Consider the following 22,404-nt stretch of genomic DNA (forward strand, 5'->3'; position numbering starts at 1 on the left):
AAGGTAGAATTTCTTTATCCTAAAATAAAATGGGCTGTCTTTTTATCCCTGAGGGAAGATATTTAAATAATAGCTATATAACATTTCATCAGAGATTATGCTAAAGAGATTTTATGTTAGATGGGAGGTTAGATTAGATATTAGCTAACATCCTTTCAATTCTAAAATTTTATGAAATGTAAGCAAATTTATATATATTTATCATGTTTCATTCTTACTGTAATGCATTGTTTTTCAAAAAGCATCTCTCTGGTAACCAGTTATGATTGCTTTCTCCTTAGACATATTTATTATTCCAAATTAATTACTCATTACATTAATAATTATTACTTTTATATAAGAATGACAATATTTGCATTAATTTTATTCTTTAAAAGTACAGAACAAATTGTTCTGTGCATAATGATGATCTATTAAGGACTTGTTTATTTGTTTCACTTTTTCTACAGAAATACTGCTCAGCTAATATATTAGATTGTTAAAAAAAAAAAAAAATAGCCACCCTCTCATCAAACCAAGAAAATTTCATTACACATGGAACTTAGTATGATTTGTAATCTTTAAAATGATATTTCTACAACCTCTAGATTTCCTTTTACATTTTTTCTTCTGTAGAAAGTTAAATCATTAATGACCTCCTGTTCCTATCTAGAACCCAAAAGTAAAAAATTTTGAATGTTTAATATGTCCCAACAGATTTGGCATCCTTTAATGCTGCTTTTTGACTGGAATAAAATTTTCAGCAGTAGGGATGTTAAGTTGTTGCCCTTCTAAGATTATAAAAAATAGGATAAACTTTTCTTTAAGTCAACCACTCATTTCAAGTAAATAAATTGTAATTGCTTTAGTTAACAATATTTAAAAGTTTCCTGCCAGTCATGAGTTTATATTTTCACATTACAACATTCTAGAAAAATCACTGCCAGAATTTTTAAAAGCTTTTCCAAAGAATTCAGGCATATCTAAGGAAATTAGGCTTCTCTAAAAAAAATCCAAGGTCATGTAAATTTTTTCCTTATCTTCATATGAGCTAACTATATGAATATTGGCTAAGTAACTTTTTTACCAATCTATAGGTTATTATTACATAAAAACAAAGTCTGAATTTCTTCCCTAGTAATTAAATATTGTATATATCATATTCATAATAAAATCAGGCCCAAACTTTTTGTTAACAATTGCAATCACTGTACAGGCAAAATTCTAATTGTTAAGTAGAAATTTAAAAATAAATGTAACAACAAGTAAAGTAATAAAACCAATTTGGTGCTGTGCATCAGATTATAAAATGCACTGTGTCAAATTTCAACTTTGTTATTTCTCCTTGTTTAAAGTGGAATTTCATATACAGAATAGAGACAGAAGTCATTGAATATTGATGGAAAGAGGTAGGCTTTCTCACTCCTGTTATATAAATACATAATATGAAAATCTATTAAGCAACAAGATGAGCAATATAATTTTACCCCAGACCCATGGTTCTCAGACATGACCTTGCATCAGGATTACCTGCAAGGCATGTGGAAGGCTTATCAAAGCAGATTGCTGACCCCACCACCAGAGTTTCTGCTTCCGCGGGACTGGGTGAGACCCAAGAATCTGCATTTCTAACAAGCTCCCAGGTTATGTTATTGCTGCTGGCCTGGCACCATACTTGAAGAACCTCTGCCATGGAGAGAAGATATGGTTACCCCTACACCAGGGAGAGCACTTGTGTGAGAATTAGGACCTTCAATGCCAAAGGCAGGTTAAAGGGGAAGCTCCAGAGAAAGATGCCTGGATTTGCTAGTATATTCTAGCTTCCAATGATTAGTTTTTCCATCTATAAAATGGGAATTATTCTAATGTCATTCAATTATGTCATTCATTTAAATTACTTGGCATATTCTCAAGAATCATTAGCTGGTATTATTAGCTGTATGTTTGAAAAAGACCCATAACATATAAGTTACAGTTTCCATAAAAAGAGAAATTGTATTAAATATTGTAAAATACTATGGCTCTTAAGATATTTTCCATTCTCCTATTTAAAACAATTTAATATTAATACAATTTAACATCTGTTACGCTCTGCTAAGTGACTAGGGGCATAAAAAGGAGTGTGATACAAGTGCCCTGCTGTTGCCTGTGAGAGGCTCCAATCTGGTTAGAGAGAAAGACCATATCCACATGAAGCAGTTAGACAATAATAATAATAGTACGTGAGGAAGTGCCCTCGTTCAGACAGTTCAGAAAAAAACAACAACAAAAAAAAACAACATAGCTCTACAACCTTCAAAGAAGACATGTGACTTAAGCTTCACATGAAAGAATATGTAGAGTAATAATAACAATAAATAATTAATTAATTAACCTTGTAAAGCTTCTAGGGCCATCTATATGTTATCTCAGATCATCCCATTTTATAAGTGAGGAAAAAACAAGGCATTTGGTCAAAGTCACACAATTGATGTGGTCCAACCAAGACTTATACTCAGCTCTTCAGATGTCACATGTTCTTTCCACTATACTGTGGGGTAGAGGGCAATTTAATCAAGTCCATAAAGAGAAAAAAAATGACTATATGATAGTAAATAAATGGGTCAATATATATTGGTCATGAGATTTAATTTAGTGATAAATAGCCGACTAAATTGGTTACCACTGGAGCTGGGCAGATGGTAGTTATGGGAACACCTGAAATCCATTTTTAGGGTTTATTCTTTTTTTTAATATATTTTATTGATTTTTTACAGAGAGGGAGCGAGATAGAGAGTTAGAAACGTCGATGGGAGAGAAACATCAACCAGCTGCCTCTTGCACACACCCCCACCGGGATGTGCCCGCAACCAACGTACATGCCCTTGACCAGAATCAAACCTGGGATCTTTCAGTCCACAGACCAACGCTCTACCGCTGAGCCAAACTGGTTTCGGCTAGGGTTTATTCTTTACCTTAAGATTAGTAGGTTGCAACTGAAAATTCACTATTTGGGTACAAACCAGATTTAAAGAGAAGCAAGGTAATCTTTTTCATTCATGTATTTATTTATTCAACAATGATTTATTGGGCACCAAATAGATGCCAGGTGTTGTGCCAAGTCCTGGGATCACAAAGTTGTAAAAGATATAGCCCTACCACTTGTTGTGACTCAGTGGTTGAGCAGTGACCTGTGAACCAGGAAGTCATGGTTCAGTTCTCCGGCAGGGCGCATGCCTAGGTTGTAGGCTCAATCCCCAATAGGGTGAATGCAGGAGGCAGCAGATCAATGATTCTCTTTCATTGTTGATGTTTCTAATCTCTTTCTCCCTTTCCCTTCCTCTCTGAAATCAATAAAAGTATATTTTTATAAAAACAAAAACACATGGCCCTGTCTTCAAGAAAATCATTGTCTAGCTTGTGAGGAAAAAAATGTACATCAAAAGTTACAATGCCATGTGATCATTGTAATAATAAAAGGTAGAAATAAGTTTAGTGCTAACCTACATTTGACTGCCAAAATATTTATTTGTAGTGTTTTATCTATTTAATTGGATTTAGCATTAAATCAGTTACCAATAAGTATCTCTAATTCACATGAGAGAACTCCAAACCACACTTTGATATGAGTGAGTTCTGGGGCAGTAGATATAATTTCTACTTAAAGAGGAATGAAAGTCTTCAACAGAGCAATGGAAGTCCTTCAACAGAGCAATAATGGGGATTAAGCTGGATACTTAATCTGGATCTTAAAAGATGAGTAGAAATACATCCAGCAGACTAAGAGGAAATGCATCCAAGGCATTGCAAAGGCCTAGGGCCTTGAAATAGCCCAGACTTTTAAAAGATTTGCAAGAAAGGTGATTTTGCTAGAGCTTAAAAAGCAAGACTGTTAATAACTGAGGGTCTGGACTATAGTGCTTGCAATGGAAATTCTATCTAATAAAAGCGTATTATGCAAATTGTCCCCAACCCAGAGTTTGTCTGGGAGTTCAACCAGAGGGTGGGGTCAGCCAGGGGAAGGGAGGGAGTACTAGCTGGCAGCTAGCAGCCACTAGGGACCCTACCAGTGCACAAATTTCATGCACTGGGCCTCTAGTAGGTTATAAATGATAAGTATGCTTTTTAGAGAATGTCAATGACATTATCTACATCAAATGCCTAAAACCCTCCCTGGTACATCTTAGACCCTTAATATATATTACTTCCTTTCCCACATTTTTGCTTCATACCTACTCCTTTTTTAAAGCTACAAAAGGAAAAATAACAACGCCTTTTTATTTACTAGTGTCCCAACTCAGAATTGGCAGGTGTGGTGTGACCTTTTAAAAACTTCTACTATTGTCCAAGCCCTAGAATTCTCTCCCGTCGGGGTGCAACTTTAGGAAACCCTGGATTTTACTGCTCTGAATCCCAGATTGCTGGAGCACCCCCACAGGTTCAGAATCTTGGGTGGTAAGTCCCAGGCATCTAGCAGAATACAGTCTCCTCAAATAAGTCGAACATTAGCCGGCTTTGAGAATCACAGTTGCAGCATCAGGAAATTATAAAAGATCTACAGTTGTGGAAGATTGCAACCACTTTGGCAATTTTAAGAATGTTTGTTTATAGTCCCTTTTTATTTTGAGATAAATGTTATATTTTGTGAAATGCAAAATTCAAAGTTTTAAGTTCAGTAAGTTTAGATTAGTTCTGAGAAATGTAAATCCCATGTCACCCACAAACCATCAGAAAATGGACCAGCTCCATCATCCAAGAAATGTCGTCCCTCATGCTGCTTCTTAGTGGATCCTTCTCTCTTAGTGGATCCTATTCTGCAACCCCTCTCTGACTTTTATCACTCATGATTAGTTCCACCTGTCATGACTTTGCATAAATGAAATCTATGTACGATTTTGTGATTGGCTTCTTTTCCACAACATAATTTCTGTGAGTTATTCATGTTGTTTAATATTCATTCTTTTTCATTGTTGAGGAGTTATACTCCATCACACAAATACACCACAATTTATTTATACATTCTCCCATTGATGTACATTCTTTTTTTTAATGTTGAATAAATATTTTTGAGTGGATTTGGTGAGTCAGAGTAGATATAGGCTTAGCTTCATAAGAAACTACAAAATTTCTCACTCTTGACTTTTCACCTGCTCTGTGGACCTAACAGCTTTTCCTCTGGCTAAATATTGCCTTACTACTTATTGATTCTTCTCAGGAATGAAACTGAGCAAAAATTGGGACCTTCCCACTAGTAGCAATGAGGCTGCCATTTGCTGTAAATACATTTGATGTATTTACACACGAAATTTTTCTAGCCCCTTCCCTATGGTGCAGCACCCCAATGTTCAAAAACTGACCTTTACACTCTCAATGGGCAAAACCCTGTACCATAGCAGAGGACAGCATCCTTACAAAGTAAAACCTTTAGGGCTCAAGAAATTGAATTGGAACAAGTGATAAGTGGCTGGCCTGGAAAACAGCTTTTAAAAAAGATATAAAAGGCCTAGACTTCATTTCATTACCTTGACTTTCTATCCCCTAACCATACAGTTTTTCCCCATCTGTACCAGAAATAGACTTTATTATATGATGTATGTTAGGGTCAGGGAGAGAGGAACAAGAAGAGAACAGCTGTGGTAATAACAATTACTTCCTTCTAAGACATGCTCGTTCAGTAACAGTGACAAAACTCTAGCACTTTATCATAATTCCCCCTTTCCAGAGAGTGGACACATTACCTGAGTTTTATTTCCCCAAAGTGCACTCCTCAGCACTTCAATATTGTGCTGGAAGCATACTTAGTTTATCCTCCAGCATACTCAAATGAGCCAAAAAAAAAAAAAAAAAAAGAGGCCAGCCCATCTGCCAGATTTTAAGGAAAGAGAGCATATAGGAAGAATGTGTACCTACGTGTGAAAGGGAAAATAAAGGGAGCATTCTGGAAATGTTCAAAGGTCTTGCATGCATAGGCGTTACTAATGGTGGTACATGAAGCAGCACCTACATCCTTCCTGATGCAGGGGTGGGGTGGGGGACATCCTGAACAGAATGAAAAATGTGCATTTCAAGAAAATCTGTGGCAGCACCATTGACTTTAATGGCCTCATTTTATAGGTCACAGTTCATACAGGGATGGACAAGAGTAGATTTATAGTTGTGAGTATGTGAAACAGTTTATTCTTATATTTTTATACATTAACTATGGTATTTATATTTTTATATATTAACTATGGTATTGTTTTCCATACAAACAACTGTGAACCTATTTTGCCTAACCCTGTATATAAATAATTATGATCATACTGTGAAATAGCTATAAACACATTACATAAAAGTATGTATTAGAATGATATAAAGATATTTACGCTTTTAAGAAAATGTAATTTTAATGATTTCTTAATGGTTTATCATATGATAGACTATGTAATAATTTATTCAAAACACCCCCAACATTGGATATTTGGCCATTTATTTACTTTTTCTATTCTAAATACCATCTTGATTTTACAAATAAATCTAGGGTATTATTTCTTTAAAATAGTCACTTAATAGTAGAATGTGAACCAGAAGGTGGAAACATTTTTAAAATTTTTATACATATCAGCAAGTTCTTTTACATAAAAATTATGCCAGTTAAGACACACACCATCAATGTATAGATATTGTCATTTTTAAAAGAATAATGTGATTGCTGAAAAACTCACTGCTTAAATTTTTAGTTTGTTAACTGTTAGTGAGGCTAACCATTTTCACAGGTTATTAACTCATTCTCTATAAGAATTTTCTATCTGCTTCCTCTGTCTCTATTGCTGTTGCATACCAGTGGGTTTTTGTTTGTTTGTTTGTTTGTTTGTTTGTTTGTTTTTTGCATATACTCTTTTATGTATTTAGAGTATTACTTTATCTCTCAAATTTTCTTTCCACAATTTTCCAACTTTTCTTGTCTCTAGTTTTAATCCATTTATTGGTTAGTCAAAAAGGAGCAAGCAGTTTCTATCAACACATATTTGCTCCTTTTCTTTCCTGATCACTTTCCTCTCAAAAAACATGTGAGCCTTTTTCTGCTCTGAGCTACTCTTTAAATCAGTGCTTCAGTTTAACATCCCCTCATTAGTTAGATAGAGGCACCAATGTACCTGTATTTTCCCAGCACCTCCTCTTGCTATTCTAGAGAACAGACTATAGTTATCTGTTCTGCCAAACACCAGAGACACACTGTCTCCTTTGGAGGGTCATATCTAGGTCATTCTCATGAAAAGGAGGAGGTTAAGTTGAAGTGAATGTGACAGCCAGGGAGCTTGATCTCAAATGAGATGGGAGTCCCTGAGGTCACCTCACCAGGGTGCCTCCAAGTGTCCAGAGAAGCAAAAAAGTCTCTTCAAGGACAGAGATGGAAGCAGCAGCAAGGGTCCTTCACAATGAGTGCCCCCTACCCCGCAGCCTGTGAACTCTGCCTCTCCAGAGGCAAGGTCTGAAGGGGTCATGACCCATCCTTTCACCAGGAAAGACACAGACTTTTCCAGTTCCCAGAAAAATGTGGGGCTGGGGTATGAGTCTCCTCCAAGTTCATTGCCCTGTCCCCTCTCTCTCCAGCCCTTGAGACTTGGTGGGGGGTTGAGGGGAGTCTGACTTACAGATTTGAGTCATTTGACCTTCTGAAAATGCTAATGGGAAAGAGAAAGACCCCAGGAAACATCAAAATGCTGACATGGTTAGGGATGTGTTTGAACCTGTGCAGAACAATGTGGCATATTTATCAGACAATTTCCCGTTCATGCTGGGTCTCCTTGAAGATGCAAACAAGCACGTGGGCTCCTGGGCACCATGAGTCTTGTGTTTAATGGCAAGATCCTTTTAAGTCTATGTTTCTTTTGTTCTACCACCTACTACTATAGGTTATGCAAACAGACACAAATCTGCTTTTCTTTTGGAGGTTGTTTCTATAGGAAGGAATAATAACAGGTAAGAAAAGCAATACTTGATTTTTCTTTCTTTTAGTTTCTCTTTTACATACTCTTCTCATTTCCTGGCTTTACTCCTTCCTTGCACAAATCCCTTCCCCCTAGCTCACAGAATCATAGGATGTAGGATTAAGAATGGTAAAGGGCCTTGGAAATCATAGGATCCAACTGCCTCAGTTGACATTTAAGGAAACTGAAGCCCAGTGAAGTGAAATGAGCTGCCTCAACCATACTTCCGGGGAGTGGCAGGTTCCCCACCAGAATACCCAGGCCACCAGGTTACCTAGGGACCATCACAGCTCCCCTGACCACTGCTCTGCTCTGTTTTCCCTCAGCACTTAAATTCTGTGTGGCCCAGATGTCACTATAGCACACATGATGTAGTGGAGTCCTCTGGCTATTTCATAAGTATGAGCAAAATCAAACTTGTGTCTTAGTCCCCAGATATCCTTCCGCCCTGCAGCCTCAGGTTCCTAGCTGTGTTTCACTCTCAAGAATAATAAGTGATCTTCAAGCTTCTATATACCGGTGTTATCTTCCCACTTAGGCTGTAAGAAATTGAAAGACAAGTGAAACCCAGTCTTTTCATGTACTTGGCATAGAAACCAATCACAAGTTGTGCATATTTCCGAAAGAATCTAGAATACTTTCTCAATCCTCCATTTCCAGCAAATAATATGTATCTGCATATATGTTTACATAATGAAGGCAGAATCGAATTTCTAAAATCTCGGAGCTCTGTAGTAAGAAAGACCAGAATATAAATTCTAGTTTTGCCACTTACTGAGTGACCTTAGATAAATTACTTTATCTATTATATCTTTGTTAACTCATTTACAATGAGATGATAGTAGCAGCACCTACTTCACTAGGGTGTCATGAGAACTTATGGGAACTTATTTGCATGTACTATAAGACATCTGTATACACACATGACACATGCTTACACACATGCGCACATATACACAGTATATAAAATACTTAGCACAGCCCTGAAGTCATTGCTCAGCAAAGGTTAATCATTATTGTACATAAAAACTAAAAAAAATATTTACACTTATTGCTCATATGGCTAATTGGCACATTGAAAAGAATAAAATCCATGGGGAACAAACAGGAAATGGCCTTTATATCCCTTTGTAACCACAGCCTTCAAACATTCTTCCAAATACCCTTTTCTCCCCTTGACAGCATTGCCCTTCAGGAAGGCAACCAGGCCTCCCTGAGAGTGTCCACTTGGAGCCACACCCTCCAGGCCCCAGAACTCCCACTAGACTGATACCTCATTGTTCCCAATTCCCTTCTTCAGTGAATTCTAGGATTTCATTTAAATATGCTGCATGTGAAGGGGTTAACCGTTAAAGGATGAGCCTAGAGACTCTTAGCCCTGGAGGAAGATCCTGGGAGCCCCTTGGCTGCTGTCCTGTGACGTGAAAATACTCAGAGTATATTGTCCTCAGCTTTGAGGTGATGGGAAAAATCTAAGACAATAGGAAACAACCCATTTCATATTCTTTCACTTGTGTTTCTTCTAGGGACCAGCTTTTTCTTCAAGGGTAGGGAAACTTTTATTCTGCCAACGGCCATTTGGATATTTATAACATCATTTGCTTAATGTAATTCACTTAATATAAATTTATGTTGCTATGGAGGGAAAAAGCTCCTAGATTTATTGAATTTGAGCCCCACCTGCAGTTGTCTTGACAGGGCCAGACCAAATGATTTTAAGGGCCTTACCTTATATGGCCTATGGGCCGGACATTCCCCATTCCTACAAGATTAATGCAGCTCCTCCTGATTTCCTGTGAAAAATGACAAGTGCAAATATAGAGGTGTTTGTAAGTTTTCCCCTTTAACACAGTCCCATCACTGTCTTACTTTTGCTGTCTGAGTAGTTTCTTGAAACCTAATTCTATCCCATTACATAGGCAAAAATCTCTGAACATCTGGCTGATCTGTTATGGTAGCCTCTCTGATTTATGTAATAAGAAATGATTTTGCAACTTAAGGATCTAAGCCTTCGATACAGTTTACTTGTGCCTGGAGTACCAGCACCTTCTAGACACCATCTGAGCATCTCCCAAACTAAGAGCATCATTCATTCATTCATTCATTCAGCACATATTTGTTGACTGTGTCCTAGATTTGGAGGCTAAAACAGTGATTAAAATGGATAAAGTCCATGTTAGAGATCAGAGAACTCCTAGTCTAGAGCCAAACAATAAACTAATAAATAAAGCATTGTAAATAGTGACAAAGAACTAATCAAGAAGTAGCTACTACAGAAGATAATGTTCAGAACCACTTTATATGTGTTACAGGGGATAATAGTTAAGCTGAGAGATAAAGGAGAAATGGAGTCAGGGCTGGCAAGCAGGAACCGTGGACCTCTGGGTCCCTTCCCAGGGCAGTCAGGCTCCAATCGCCCAATGGCAAACCCAGGTGGGTGGTGGCAGGAGGCAGGGCCAGCTGCGGGCAGCTGTGAAAGATGGCCCTGATCGCAGGCCAGGCCTTAGGGACTGGACCCATGCATGAATGTCGTGCACTGGGCCTCTAATAATCAATAATACACTCTGTGTGTGTGTGTGTGTGTGTGTGTGTGTGTGTGTGTGTGTGTCCATTTGGGTGTGAGCATGTAAATGTGTGTGCATGTATCAGCATGTGTGGATATGTGTGTCTGAGTGTTGCATGTATGTGTGGTCTTATATTGTTTGAAGGGACTAGATCAGCATTTTCATTAACTTTGCTCATTCAAGCAGACTCTTAACAGGGATGTGTCTTCGGTAGGCAGCAGGAGGTGAATGGACCAGGATGAAGGAGAAATGACATGTGACTGAATAATAGCCAACAAGATGGGGGATTCATTAAACATTACTCTCTTCAGCATGGCAACTCTTTCAATAAATTACCATACCTACAATGTCCTGCTCTCCCTACTGTTCTCTGTTTTTTTAAATTACTTTCTTCCTTCCCTCCCTTTTAAGCAATTTTCAGCTAGATGGTTGGACTAAAATCTGAGATGAAAAGAATCCAAGCAAATGAGCCCAGACCAGTCCACAAAGGCGGGGGTTGGGGAGGGAGCAGAGAGACGGGGGCTGTGCAGGGATGATGCTATAGAGAGGTTTTGGCTCCAACCTTGGTGCCATGGACAGAGACGCCCCATACTGTTCTGCCGTCTTCACAAAGATGGATTTCACTTCACCCAACAGTCATTTTTGTCAGCTTTCCATCTCCAGCCTGACGCTGAACCCTATGGTGCACATACAAGGCATGCCAGGACTCGAGGATTCCCTCTTCTGGAAACAAATCCAAAGCTCTTGCCTCCTGTGGCAAAAGCACAGACTGAGAAAATGTTGCCTGGTCACCCCTCTCATTCTGTTCAGGCCACAGGACACAGCATTTTCCAGCTCCAAACTCACTTTTTGTCCAAAGACTAATGCACCTATTGAGCGGGTGCTCAGAATGGGCTTTCCTCCACCCCCTTCTGGGGTGCTCAGGCAGAAAGCCCACCCTGTTTTGTGAACTGAGCCCCAGGCAGGGCAGGACGGGCCCAGGGGGATCACCTCTCAGCTGCATTCAGCTCTCTGGTTTTGTGTGCTTGTCCAAGGCCACAATAGTGTCCTGTTCACTGAGCTCTGCCCATGCATGGCACTGTGCTGAGGATGGAGAGGAAGGAGATAGAGCACAGGGGATTCCAAATAGCAAAGTCCAGCAACCTTGTGTAAGTGCGTGATTCCAACTACCGGGTACCACCAGCAGGCATCCTTCACAAAGGGGTCTTCTGCCTATAACCTTTAGGTCAACTCTGCCATCTGGTCTCTCCAGTATGTACATTGAAGGTTGCCTAGAATCTACTTGTTACTTTTTTTTTTTTTTACTTGCTTGTATTTTGGGTGAATTCCCCTTTTCATTAACTTTATACCTCCTCTCACCCCCTCTCTTCTCTCTAGCATCACTCTTTCCAAATTTTCACTGTTAAATACGTATTTTTATCCATAGTCAGAGGAACATATACAGATTTTTATAAGAATATGTAGGAATTTTCCCTTTTTGTTGTTTTGTTTCGTTTTACAAAAATGAGTTCATACTATACCCATTTCCTAGCTTCTTGTTTTTCCACTTAGCAATGACTCAGGAACATTCCCCCTAGTGAATAGATATAGAGCTAACTCATTCTTTGTGGTTGATGCTATTATAGTCCATGGTGAGATGATCCTCAACTTACTCAATTCCTGCTCCACCAGGGCTCGTGGTGGTTGCTTCCTTTGCAAATGCTTGCCACTATGAAACAGTGCTGTTGAAAAGTCCTGGTTCATGTGTCCTTAAATTTTGAGTGTGCATTTCTATAGCATAGTTTCCTGGAAGCAGAATTCCTATGCTGATTATATGAATTGAAATTGAAATGAGTGTTACTAGATTATTTTTCAAAAAGATTGCATTGTTTCCCATTCCCACCAGTAATAACTGAAACTGTACCTTTCCCACATTGTCTAGACAGCACTGGGTTTTAATGATCTTTCTTAATTTTTGTCAAACAGTTGGGTGAAATTTTTTTTTTTTTTTTTACTCCTGCACATCAATTTGTATTTTCCTGATTACTCGGAAACTTGCTTGTTTTCTTACAGATGTATTGGCCATTTAGATTTATTTCTTCTGCCAATTGCCTACACATGATCTTTGCCCATTTTTCTATTGAGTTGTTAAATTAATCTTAGAAGTATGAACTTTTACATATTGTGGATGTTAACCCTCTGTCATTTTTTCCCAACATGCAATTACCATTCGCCTTCTTTTATCTTATGGGTAAATATAATCTTACATATGTTTATCTTTTATAGCTTTCTTTTATATCTTTTCTGACTTAAGAAGATGTCTTTCCTATTTGAAGTTACCCAATATTATTTTATATTTTCTTCTAAAAATGTTTATCCTCTTATCCTAAAATATTTACTGTGTTTTTTAATGTGGGGTATTTTTCTATATGGTGTAAAGGAGGGGTACAACTTTCTTTTCTTCTTGATAGGTAACGATTTATCAGCACTATTCTTTGGTTGTTAAATTGAAATACCACCAATGTCACATATGAAATTAACTTTTGTCTCTATTCTGTGTCACTGATCTATTTGTCTTTTCTCATGCCAGTATCACCATATTTTGATGACTGTGAGTGATTTGAATTTTTTAATATACACTAAGTCTACTTTCCTCATCCTCTTTGCCATAATCTTTTTGGGTGTGAGAATATGTATTGTAATTGGAACTCCTAAGTGGCACTTATTACCTTCTGCATCTGTCAGGCTAAATGAGAAGCACCTGTATATCAGTGCATTGCTTTCTAGCTGGAAAGATATGTTTATACAGTTAGGGTCCCTGAAAGAGTTCATTAAAAAGTTTCTTGTCTAAATGTCTTCCATTTTGCAAAATGTTGCATCTTAGGCTTAAATATAAGCTTTGGTCTTTATACTTATTAGAAAAATTAGAGAACACACAAATGTATGGGGACATAGTCCATATCACACAGCAAGTCAAGTGCTGTGGGGATTCAGCCACATGAAGGAGGCATTGTAGGGGTGGCAGTCAGGCCAGTTCCCTGGTGGCGGTATGTTTTGGGGAGTCCTGAAAGGTGACAATTGATGAGGAAGTCATTGTGCTTTGGTATCCACCAGAAAGCACCCTTGATAAGCCACTTAATCTGGGCTCTGTTTCTTCACTTACAAAAAAAAGGTGGTGACACTTGGTTGTTTTCAAATGGATGTGTAATAGAGCATTGTGACTTAAAGCAGAGGTTCTCAAATCACCCACAATCGGCTGCAAATTCAAGTTTGGCCACTCCTTGAATTACTTTGGAACTTTTATTTATTCTTTTTCAGTTTCATATTTATATTTAATATATATTTACATATATATTATTGATTTCAGAGAGGAAGAAAGAGGGAGAGAGATAGAAACATCAATGATGAAAGAGAATCATTGATCGGCTGCCTCCTACACACCCCCTACTGGGCACTGAGCTGCAACCCAGGCATGTGCCCTTGACCGGAATCAAACCTGGGACCCTTCAGTCCATAGGCCAATGCTCTATCCTCTGAGCCAAACTGACTAGGGCCATATTTACATTTATGATGAAAAGAATATTTCACAAGGATTTGTGAGTAAGCTGAGCTAATACATATAATATAATTTGCATAGTACCTGGGAAGTAGGAAGCATATCATAAATATTAGTTGTTACCGTAGTTACTATTATGTATCTACTTCCCTCCCTTCTAGTTGGCAAGGAGAGGGATGTTGAGCAGGTGGGAGTCCTGGCCCCACATCTACTTTACTTAATAGTAAACCTTAGAAAGGTGATTTATCTGTCTAATTAGTATTCTTTGAACCAATGCCACAAAACAACCTGAACCCCAATGGGCTGAATGCTCATGAACATCACTTCCAGTTCTAATATATCAATTATCTGACTCCACCATCCTCCTTGGTCCACTCACGATGAGGCCTAAAATGTTGACCTGAGCTGTCTCATAGAATCACCACAGTATCACCATAATTCACCCAATGATAGCAATTCTTTTTTTTTTTAAATGCACAATAGTATCCTATTAATAATGTCTTTTTGGTTAAGCCAAGATTTTGTTAAATACAGACAATATAAATATAAAATTTAGATAGTACAGGAGTAACATAAGAAATTCTTTTTGGAGCTAAGCTATTAAAAAGATAGATAATTTGGCCGAAACCGGTTTTGCTCAGTGGTAGAGCGTCGGTCTGCGGACTGAAAGGTCCCAGGTTCAATTCCGGTCAAGGGCATGTACCTTGGTTTCCTGCACATCCCCTGTAGGGTGTGTGCAAGAGGCAGCTGGTCGATGTTTCTCTCTCATTGACGTTTCTAGCTTTCTATCCCTCTCCCAGCAACTCTTAGTGGACCTGCTTAATTCACCTCCACAGACTAGATTTATGCACTGTAACTTTATGAGAAGCAGAAATGTCACATACAATAAAAACAATAAAGCAATAACAATGAACACTTCTATTGAACTTACTGCCAGATAATGTTCTAAATACACAAAAACCCAGGAGACAGGCACCTTTAATTTTCACAACAACTCAAGGAGATAAGTAGAAATTGCAGTACAGAGATGGGAAGTGGTGCTCGCTTCGGCAGCACATATACTAAAATTGGAACGATACAGAGAAGATTAGCAGAGATGGGAAGTGGCTTATCTCAGGCACACATTTGTTAAGTAATAGAACCGTGGCTTAAACTCCAGCATTTCGACGTTCCTGTCACTCTGCCACTCCCCGAATTTTTACTTGACATCAAACTTTATTTATATCTGACCCAGAAGCTCCAAGTCTGGACCCTAGCACTTCCACTGCCCCCACTGACTGCAGCCAGCATTATTTATTGTAGTTTTCGTGTGTGTGTGTGTGTGTGTGTGTGTGTGTGTGTGTGTGTGTGGTGTGTGTGTGTGTGTGTGCTGCATGCATCCTCAATTACTTTTGCTATTTACTGAGGACCTGCCATGTACGTTGGGTCAGGCACTGTTTAAATGACTTACATATATATTCTCATTTATTCTTACAACATTCCTATGACATAAGCTCTAATAGTATCTCCACCTTTCAGCTAAGAAACTCAGGGCACAAATTACATGCCCAAAGACACAGTTCGTAAGTGGCAGAAAAGGATTCAAACCCAGCTCAGCTTGATTCCAAAGATTCTGCTCTGAGCCATTATTCCCCCAATGTGCAAACCTATAGATGCTCTAATTAGCATCTAAAGTGAATTAAACACAGATGGAGATGAATGAACATCTTTTGTCAACCAGCTTCCTCACCCAAGGGAGAAGCATTGCACCCTCATCAGCCTCCCAAACAAGAAACCTTGAATTACTCCAGGACTGCTCACTGGCTCACTGTCCCCAAGTCACACAGCTAATATGCCATGAAATCCTACAGTTGATTCTTCCTTCCTCTCCTTCCACAGAGCTAAAGCTTTGGTCCCAGAGCTGGGTGTGTCTATCCTGTATGGTCAAAAGCTACCTCACCGTACAATCACCTGAGAAATATTTTTTTATAGTGATTATGCTATATAAGTAAGTAACATTTATTAACTTCCCTGGTGGCTGCCTAGGCAAATGTACTGTGCTGTCTTTTCATAGGCATGATTTTCAGAAAACACTTTATTCTGCAAGCAGCAAATCCAGAGAGAAAAAAAATCATACCTGGATGAGACATTAATCCACAATCTGGGTTTCGTTAATACTTATGGGATGAAGATAATTTTCTGTAAGAATTATTCTACTGAGTCATTTGAGAATGTTATCCTTCTTAAATAATAAATATTGATTGGTTCATGATGCATTCATATTTTAAAATCTCATAGTATAATACAAATAGAATCGACTTCATATTTTCATCACCAAATGTTTGTCCTTTTTCTTTCTATTTCTATGCAGTCTTACTTGAAAATTCAATAAATATTTGGAAGTCCCCAATTAAAATGCATTAAATGGTTTTGCACTAAGAACTTCAACAAATTTGAGTTAATGCACATGAAACCCCATATTTTTTTATGTAAAAAAGTTAAATTGTTCTTAACAAATTCTTACTATTATGAGCTTTGGGAGTGATAGTAGTCAAAATTCAAACCTTGGATTTATGTTGTCTATTTCATAAGGACTGTCTTAAAAAATGTTCCCACTCCACTGCGTAATGGCCCCATATTTTACATCTGATGCTGGTCAGAGGGGACATGCCTGGTTTGTCTATGAGCATGACCTTTACACTTTAAGAACAGGCTCAGTGATTTCCAGGCTTCTCTATACAATTGGCAGAGACATTCCCTTTTTCTTTCTGATCTATTAATTTTTAATATATATTAAGAATAAAGATAGATGCTACTGAGCCATAAAATTAACAAAATAATGGTTTGCATGGTAACAATGAGCAATAACCAAACCAATAAACTTTCGGATTAATTCTTGCAGTCCTTTTGAGAATGACATTGTGTTTGCTTTTCATATTTGAATGTTAAGTGTTATATTTCATATGAGGAGCCAAAATAAATGAATAAAATATTTTTGATGGACTCCAGTCTGCATTCTCCCTTTTAACCCTGAAATCCCTCCTATGGAACTTCTAAGAGGTGGTCTCTAGTCTGGGCTTGAATTCTCCTATTGACAGAGAATTTACTACGCCAGCATTTTCCATAGCTTAATGAGCTAGTATTTACCTTCTTGTACCCTTAATTAGAGCGAAAAAAACACACAAATCTTTTTTCCACATAACAGCCTGCATGACTGATACCAAAAAAGGATTTATACTTAATGTTGAAAATCATTAAACAGGCCTGCTGATAGTTATTTTATGTTACTACCTTAGAAGACCAGAATAGGAGGCTGTAAATCCACAAAGATCACAAAGTCCACAAGATCCATGAAAGTACACAAAGATCCACAAGGCTTTATTTGTCTCACAATGTGGCTCCTCTGGTTTGTCTTGCTCTGCAGTGTATATGGTTGTAGCTTCCAGTATCTTATCTTTCTCTCTGGCTTTCTATTTCCTGTCATTTTCTTGAGTCATTATCTTTCTCTGATGTGTTTTCTTCTGCTTTCTTCCTACTCTCATTACTGAACTTTTTAGGCAATTAAATTTTAAAATTCAAATTTAATTGATTGTGCTTTGTGAATAGAGTTCACATAGTCTAATCTTAATGTATGAGTGATTTTTTTCTTTAAATTAAAAAATTAAATTTTAAAGGGTGAAAAGAAAAAATAGATTTGTATTTGCTTATAATTTTATAAAGGAATTCTAGAAATATACCTTAAAAATAATTTAGAAGGCTAACTAAGTAAAAAAGAATGGGTGTGAGAGTTTCCACTGAATTTTTTGTAATATTTTATTACCAAACTATGTAAATGTATTACGTGTACAGAAATTAAATTAAAATGTCAAATTAATTTGTTTCTCTACTCTATAACCATACTGAATTTTTTTCTCTCTGGGTATGTAACCTCCAAAAGAAAATAATTCCTTACTCCTAGCATAAAATCTGGTATTATAGAACATGCCATGTTTGGAATTAGAGTTGAACAGAAATCTATTACTTCCCTGATATCAAAATTTGTCACTCTTGTATCATTTCTGCTAGAATATTTGTCTAGGTAAAATATACTATAGATATATAAATATTTCCTCAATGGAAGCAATATTTTCAGAGTTGCCAAGAAAGTAATCAGTCATTACCTAGTAAACTATAGTTAAACTACATGTGACAATTAATTTTATAAACCAACTTGGCCAGGCCACAGTGCCCAGATAGTCAGACAAACATTATTCTGGATGTTTCTGTTAGGGTGTTTTTGGATGAGATTTACATTTAAATCAATGGACTTTGAGTAAAGCAGATTGATCTGCATAGTGAGGGTGGGCTTCATCCAATCAGTTGAAGGCCCAAATAGAACAAAAGGGTAGCCTCATCTGAGCAAAAGAGAATTCTGCCAGGAGACTGCCTTTAGACTTCAACTGCAACATCAGCATTTTCTGGTTCATCGACAGACTGCCTTGGATACCAACAGCAACTCCTTCCTGGCTTTCCAACCTGTCAGTCTCTTAGTCTGTTTCATCAGATTATGGACTTGCCAGCCTCTACAATCACATGAGGCAATTCCTTTATTTTTTATTTATTTATTTATTTATTTTGCAATTTCTTTAAATAGTGTTCTATCTATCTATCTATCTATCTATCTCTCTCTCTCTCTCTCTCTCTCTCTCTCTCTCTTCCCCCTGTGCTTCCATCCCTCCCTCTCTTACTTTACCTTTCCATCCTGTTGCTTCTGTTTCTCTGGAGAGCACTAACTAATACATCATACAATTGAATGCATTAATTCACAAACTGTGATTCCATACCAGTCATGTACCAGGTACTGTGCTAGTCCTGGTGACAGAACAACAACTGTGACAGAGGCCCTGCCATAGGGAAATAGTGAGTCAAGTGAGAAAACAAGTAAAAAAGTTGGCAGAGTGAAGTGTTGCAGGTATTGCCCAAGTACTGTAATAGGGACCCCAAGAAGTGGCCAATTGGTGGAGGTGGTGGTGGTGGTGGTGGTGGTGGTGGTGGTGGTGCTGGTGGTGGTGGTGGAAGAAGTTGCCTCAAGAAAAGAACAGCTGAATTGATCTTTAGCTCCTTTTTGGTGGGAGGAGTGGGCAGCAATGGTTTACAATGGCCAGACCATATTCACCTGGCCTACTTGGTACCAGTGGCCTAACCATCACCAAGAGCACTATATACAATGACAAGGAACATGTCTGCTGGGCTTTGAGTTTATCACATAAAATCACTCCTATAAATACCCAAATAGAAATATAATCAGTATATCACACTCTTTTCTATTTAATGTTTTTTAAAGGAAGTAGGAAAATTGTGATAATTGCCATGTTCTTATATTTATGGAAACCTAGTTCATAATATATCGATGCAATATTTATAAAGTTCATTTATCATATACATATATATATATATATTTAGAAATTGCCACTATAATTCATTAATTAAGTGATAAATGGCATACTTATTTATTCTTCATTTGTTTATTTAATATATTAAAGCTTTCAAATTAAAGGAAAACCTACCACTTTCCCTTTGTCATAGTGCTCTTGTAAATGCCATGCAGGATATAAAATATACATATGATATATCCCTTCATAGATTATTCATTGAGACATCATATATTTTTATAAGAAATGCACAAAAATATCCATACATTTCAACTCAAGAAAGAGACCATTTTCCCTAAAAATCTATCTTCAGTATCCAAAACTAAAATTTTGTCCAAATCAAAATCAGATTTATTTAGGTATAGCTGGGATTTAAAAGCAGAATAAGGAAACGGAAATATCTAAAACAAATAAGGTTAATATTAAAACAGGTTTTTCACACAACAACAAAATAATAAGAATCAGAAAACGTAAGATGTTTGACAGCAAGCTTTGATGCTGAATTTATAGAATGTAAACTCTGCTCAGCACATAAAGTAAATGAGAATAGAATATTCCCTGAGCCATCTCTGGGAGTCATAAGTGAGACAAAACTGGGAGAAGGCAGAGCAGCCACAGCCAAGCCTTTTAGGAAGTAGGAAACATGTCATAGATAAAATACCTGTTTTACAGCTGTCTGGTTCCTGACTCCAAGAGAGATAACTCTACATATCCCAAAGGGCAGTACCTAGGCTTTTTCAAGCCCTGAGCATCCTTTCTTATGCCTGGCCCTTGCCATCCACTCTCTATATATAAAAGGCTAGTATGCTAAGTGTCCCTCTGCCCATCTGAATCAGTCACTATGACGTACATTGACCACTAGGGGGAATATACTCAATGCAGGAGCTGCTGAGCTGCAGTGACTTGGCAGTGGTGGTTCATGGGTGATGCACCCTGAAACCAGAGAGGAGGAAGCCCAATTCCTCACAGGATTCTACCTTCAGGAGTGGGTTATGTTGTTGCTGGGCACTGTCATCCCTGAATCTGGTTTACTGCACACTTGCATTTGTGTTCCACACCCTGTATGACAGCAACTTTGCAGAATGCCCTCTTGCACTCCAGGACCCCTCAGGGGATGTCAGAGAGCCAGTTTCGGCCCAATACCCAAAGGCCAGGCCAAGGAACTCCACCTGCTGAAGGGACTTGCTCACTTTGCAGACGCCCCTTGAGCCAGGGCGCCACCCCAGGTGCAGCTGGTGGGGAGGGACCCCGGGAGGTTGGCTCCAGGGCATGTTCAGCCCTTCTTGCCCAGTCCCACCCCACTGGCCACCTTCTAATTCCCTTTAAATGTGCACGAATCCATGCACCAGGTCAGTAGTTAGAACATAAACTGCATCAGGTATTTGTTTTGCTGAAATACACAATTCGAGTGGTTGAGTTCAAGTTCTGGAAGAGAACTGGGCAGGTGCTGGATAAATGATCACTCCCTGCAGGTAGGTACCTCATGTCATGTGATTTTCACTTTTCTTCTTAGTAAGAAGTATGCAATGTGTGTGTGTGTGTGTGTGTGTGTGTGTGTGTGTGTTGCATGTGTGTTTAATGGTTTAACTTTACCCAAATCTAAATAATGTCTGCAAGTCTCCAGAATAAAATCATACTCATTAAAACATAAAATCAAGAGATAAGAACATTTTATAACTCTTTATTTCAGTCAGCCCCAAAAGTATAACTACACTGAATATTTGTATTATGCTCAGATTTACAACTTTTTTACAAAGTTGTAACCTTGGGAATCCTAATTCATTTTCATTTTACGGAGTGTATTATTGGTTTAACTCTGAAACAATAAGACCTACTCTTAGGAGCCCATGGAAACATCTGCCTCAGACCAGGTAGTAGACAGAGGCTCTGTGAAGCCAAGGACTAGGCTAAATTGGAAAACCCAGTTCCTTGCACGGTGGCTGGGAGAACATAGTCACTCCAGTAGGTCCATAATTGTGTTCTTTAATTTCATACTCCTAAATCTTTGAGGCAGGGATGTTTACCTCCGTCTTACAGATGAATAAAAGCAATTAAATACAGATATTCAACAATAAAAGCAATTAAATACAGATATTCATAAAGTCAGTAATCAGTGATATGTGACAATCTTTATTCAAAACGCCAAATGCTAAGTGAGATCAGAACCCTTGCATTACTAGTCCCCATTATAACACAGTACTTGCTTTGATGGGAATTAATATCCGAAGCAGAGCTTCACCCCGGGCTAAGGTCAGCAGTACAGGGCGAGTTGCATGTTCTGTGAATATCCTCCCTAGGAGCTGCTGATGGCCCCAAACCAGCATGGTTCCAGGGTGTTTACCCTCATCGCCCTCTGAGATCTCGTCAGTGTTGTGTTCAAGCCCAGAAATGAGCACAATCCCTGCTGGGGACTTTTCTGGCCTCTTTCAAACTACTGAGAGCATTTGAGAGTTAATTAAGGAGACAAGAAGGAAAGGATGGGGAAAAAAAGGCAGTGGGAAGCTCAAGCCTGGCCACCAAGTATTGCAACACTATCATCTGCCAGGAGATTTATGAATTAAACTTTATAAGCGTGTTGGTATATATGTCCAGGAAAACAGTATATACAGAGTTTGGTAGTATCCACTGTTTTGGAAAGTATTCCCTGAGGACAAGGGAGCCTAATGTACTGTGTTATCTTCAACAAGAGCTTCCCTGGCATTGATTAGAGTGGTGAGAACTGGACCATGGAGGTAAGATGAAGGAAGGTGGGGAAGTGGCATAATAATCGTCTGCAGGTACCCAAGGAGATAAGTCTCCATTCCCACAGCCCCCCCGCACCTCTGCCCCCCCCCCCCAAAAAAAAAAAAAACCAGGAAAAAAAAAGAAAGGAAAATAAATTTATCCTGAAACAGGAGGCATTAAGATTGCCAATAAGAAAACCCAGTATGATCAGTACCCTGGTGATGCCCAACCTGGTTGGGCTTGTCCTTCCTTGTTTTTGTTTG

At 38.2% G+C, this 22,404-nt stretch overlaps 1 pseudogene; it reads left to right on the plus strand.

The window, feature by feature from the left end:
* Positions 1-15,064: 15,064 nt before the first annotated feature.
* On the plus strand, positions 15,065-15,120 carry LOC118725058 (annotated as a pseudogene).
* Positions 15,121-22,404: the final 7,284 nt, after the last annotated feature.

This window comes from Pipistrellus kuhlii, unplaced genomic scaffold, assembly GCF_014108245.1.
Source record: "Pipistrellus kuhlii isolate mPipKuh1 unplaced genomic scaffold, mPipKuh1.p scaffold_m20_p_2, whole genome shotgun sequence".
Lineage (NCBI taxonomy): Eukaryota > Metazoa > Chordata > Mammalia > Chiroptera > Vespertilionidae > Pipistrellus > Pipistrellus kuhlii.